At 34.7% G+C, this 4,467-nt stretch overlaps 1 pseudogene; it reads left to right on the top strand.

The window, feature by feature from the left end:
* Positions 1 to 348: 348 nt before the first annotated feature.
* On the top strand, positions 349 to 4,104 carry LOC107416170 (cysteine-rich receptor-like protein kinase 25; annotated as a pseudogene).
* Positions 4,105 to 4,467: the final 363 nt, after the last annotated feature.

Here is a 4,467-nt window from a genome sequence, read left to right as displayed (position 1 = left end):
GAAAAAGAGAGAGATAAGTAAGCTAGCTAGCTAGCTAACCAACCTAGCTACATGACATAACTAATTAGTCAACACGGAGCTGTACTTTCCAACCAAATGACTTTTATGACTTTTCAATAGCAATTTACCAATCAAATGACTTTTCAATAGCTATTTACCACCGTTGATCTCCGATCGAAGACTTTGAAAGTCAAGGAAATGGCCTGTTTATTTAACACTGAAACAATGGCTTGGCCTCTGTGGAATTTTTCGGTCAAGGAAACCCAGATGTCACTGCTGAAATTTACATTCTTGCTACTCTTGTCACGTCTTGCATTATATTTCTATTTAAATTGATATGATGACGAACAGGAAGTCGTGAGATTGATCATCAAGATGACTGCTCCTTCAGGTTATATGAATGTGGCGGTCCCTATTGTGATCATCTGGTCGCTTATCCGGCTTAGCCTTTCCACTGAAGCTAACCTTGAAGGACACCCTGTATGTTAAAACACAACCACTTTCACACCAAACAGCACCTACCAATCTAATCTCAATCAACTCCTCTCTTCTCTCATTTCCAATTCCACTCGCGGCACCGGATTCTACAACACCTCTTTTGGCCAAGACCCGGAACGGCTGTTTATGGCTCGTTTCTATGCCGTTTTGACTTAACAACAGATTTGTGCCAAGAATGTTTGACAGTAGCTGCAGCCGAAGATTTAGTGAGAAATATTGTCTCATAGAAAAAGTGGCTGTAATATGGTACGAGCCTTGTATGGTACGCTACTTGAACGAATCTTTCTTCGGTCGCATGGAGAGAAAGCCTGCTATTACTTTCGCGAACTCACAAGAAATTGCCGACAAACTCCGGTTTATTCAGCTGATACAACTATCAATGAATGACTCGATGACTAGAGCCGTTAACGCTCCACCTGGGGCTAAAAAATATGCCACAAAAGAAGCAAACTTTTCAGCTTCTGAGACTTTGTTTAGCCTCGTTCAATGCACCCCGGACCTGAACAGCTCCGACTGCGATGAGTGTCTTCGAGAACTGTTTTCAAGTATTCCGGGTTGTTGTTATGGACAACGTGGGGCATATCTTCTGAACCCCAGTTGCAATATGAGATTCGAAATCTATCCATTTTACGAGTTCACTGCTGCACCAACCCCGGCGCCTATGCTCGTTCCGATGCCTGTGCTCGTTCCTCCACCTCCAACAGGATCTAAGGGTAAATTAAGACATTACCTCATTATATATTATTAGTAATTTTAGTTTTTTTACAAATCGATGCTAGATACTCCGTTTTGGAAATTGTTGATTAGTAATGGAGAACTTAAATAGCTACCACTCAAATTAAATTCCTACATATAACTAATATATATACATGGGACCCACTAGTGAACATCACTAGTGGTGACAAGTACTATTTTTTCTCATTTTATATCTTTAAGGTATGCCTTATTTTAGTAAATTAAAGTCCATGTTTGACAATCAATTAAATTTTTACTTAAAATCTGATCTATTGATAGAATTTAATCGTCATCAAAAATGAATTTTAATTTGATAAAATAAGGTTGATCTTATTTGAGTTTGAATATATATTCATAACTAAGTTCCTATAAAGTCTACTTGATAATTTTATAATTAAATCCTTCGCTGTAAACCGTTAAATTATTTTGGATAAATCTAGAGTGAGTAGATTTTTTTATCAAAATTTTGGTATCCATGATGTGACATCTTTTAAGTGGTTTACGTTCCTATGTATATAAGGATAACATCAATTTAACACTATTAAAAAACTGTCACATAATTGGTTATCAAAATTTTGATAAAAAGATTTAGTATCTGTAGCTTTTCCAAATAGACGCTAAATTTTATATTAGAGTTCCCCCCCAATCACAACAGCTGGAAAGGAGTGGATTTGATGATAAAATAATCAATTCAATTTGATATAAGTTTGAATTTATATATTTAAATGTATATTATATGTATATATATACGTGTATAATAGACATATTATATCGTCTTTGCAGGAAAAAGTCAAATCTTTACAACACTTATAATTTCCATTGGTGCTTCTATTGCCGTTGTTTTGTTCCTTTCTTCTGTAGGATACTATTTCCTAAGAAGAAGGGCAAAGAATAAGTACAACGCTATACAAAAAGGAAATGGTAAAACTGTATAAAGAGAGTTTATTTTGTGTTCAAATTCAAGTCATGCATTATTATTTTCTCCCACTGCACGATTTGATTGTGTCATGTATGATTACTGTTTTAAAATTTTGTTGTACATTTTACTTCTTAATGATTATGTAGATGGGAATGAAATAACTACCGTAGAATCGTTGCAATTTGATTTGAGTGCAATTAAAGCAGCCACAGACAACTTCTCTGATGTTAACAAATTAGGTGAACGTGGATTTGGTGAGGTTTTCAAGGTATATTGATTTTCAGATAGTAAATTTTCATATGGCATATAACTTTTTCTACATTTCTCAACGCTACTGATTTTAACCATAATTTAGGGAACACTTCCAAATGGGCAACATATAGCGGCAAAGAGGCTCTCAAGAAGCTCTAGGCAAGGAGCAGAAGAATTTAAGACAGAGGTTCTGTTTGTAGCTATGCTTCAACACAAAAATCTAGCTAGGCTATTGGGATTTTGCTTGGAAGGGGAAGAAAAGATTCTTGTTTACGAATTTGTGCCAAACAAAAGCCTTGACCACTTCCTGTTTGGTTTATTTTCTGTCATATTTAAAAATTTCAGCATAAGCCATTAATATTGGTCAGAGTACATTTCAATATAATTTGAACTAAAAATGTTTGCTACATATCTAAAATGCTAGAAGATTTATGGAATCTATATAAATTTTAAGATCGGTAAGCATATTAAGGACCAATATACCATTATATACATAAATTAATATATTTGTAGGCTTTTTCCCTATTTTCTTCTTGGAACTGAGCCATTTCTTTATTGACAAGGTACAAAATATTTGGTTGTTTTATATTGAGCTGAATATATTTTTACTAATAACATATTTGTAGACTGTGAAAAGCAAGGACAGTTGGATTGGTCAAGGCGTTACAAAATTATTAATGGGGTTGCTCGAGGTGCTCTTTATCTTCATGAAGATTCTCAATCCAGAATTATACATTGCGATCTTAAATCTAGCAACATATTGTTGGATTATGAAATGAACCCGAAAATTTCAGACTTTGGGACGGCAAGGCTTTTTGGAGTTGACCAAACTCAGGGGAATACCAATAGAATTGTTGGGACATAGTAAGAATTTGCATTACCAGTCTCTCAACGATCAATGAGCGCATTCATTACTTTCAAATATTTGTACACCTGTTGGTCAGCTTCTCTGTACGTACCATGTGCATTCTGCTTATAATGATCTTGTTAGATATGATTTCTGTGAATAACTTTGCTTATATAGGTTACCCTCTTACTTACCAATGATGTAGAATTAATACAATTCAAATATTTACGAATTTAAACCGTGTATTAAACTAAATTTTGTTGTCCGTGGTTGGCTCGCTGTAGTGGTTACATGCCTCCAGAGTATGCATTTTATGGACAATTCTCTGTGAAGTCCGATGTTTACAGTTTTGGTGTATTGATTTTGGAGATTATAACTGGCAAGAAGAATAGCAGTTTTCTTCAATCGGATGGTGCCATGGACCTCTTGAGCTATGTGAGTATGAACCAAAATGAAACTCTCTAATTTATTTCATCATTTGTTGTCGTGACATTTTAAATGGCACTATGAATTAATATAGGTTTGGAAACATTGGAGAGATGGGACAATCTTGGAGATATTGGATCCGAGCTTTGGAAATTCTTACTCGAGAAATGCTGTAATCAGATGTATCCAAATTGGCTTACTTTGCGTAGAGGAAGATCCAGCTGACAGACCCACAATAGCAACAATAGTTCTCATGTCAAGCACTTACTCTCTCGCATTGGCCTTACCTCGAAAGCCAGCTTTTTTCCCTCAACCTAGAACTGACCGAGACATACCTTCAATTGGGATCGAATCTGATAAATCTGCAAGCCAGTTTAAGTCAACTAGTATTAATGATATGTCCATTTCTGAAAGTTTTCCTCGGTAGGGTTAATTTATCGTTCAAGGAATTGTCCAGTAAGATGAATGCTTTGCTAAAGTTGTTGTTAAAAGTACTTTTTCAACTGCATCAACTGTTTTTTTTTTACTGGTGTTAGTTCTCGAAGTATTCTAATTTGTTTTTATAATTGTAAAAGAAAATTTCGTTTTAATGTTTTTTTGTCAAACACTAAAAGAAAAATTTACTCTTAAAAATTGACACTTAAAAGTGACTTTGGAAATATTTGCAAGATATCCATATATTAAATATGTGGAATTGAAGTTTTTTTAATGTTTTGTTACCATATGCTGGAAGCTTGAGCTTAGAATTTCTGTGAGCCAATTCATGCTATTGGAAACAACATTTCTGTGA

Source organism: Ziziphus jujuba, chromosome 4, assembly GCF_031755915.1.
Source record: "Ziziphus jujuba cultivar Dongzao chromosome 4, ASM3175591v1".
NCBI classification, from domain to species: domain Eukaryota; kingdom Viridiplantae; phylum Streptophyta; class Magnoliopsida; order Rosales; family Rhamnaceae; genus Ziziphus; species Ziziphus jujuba.
Note: the sequence above shows the minus strand (reverse complement) of the source record. Positions and strands in the feature narration are given on the sequence as shown.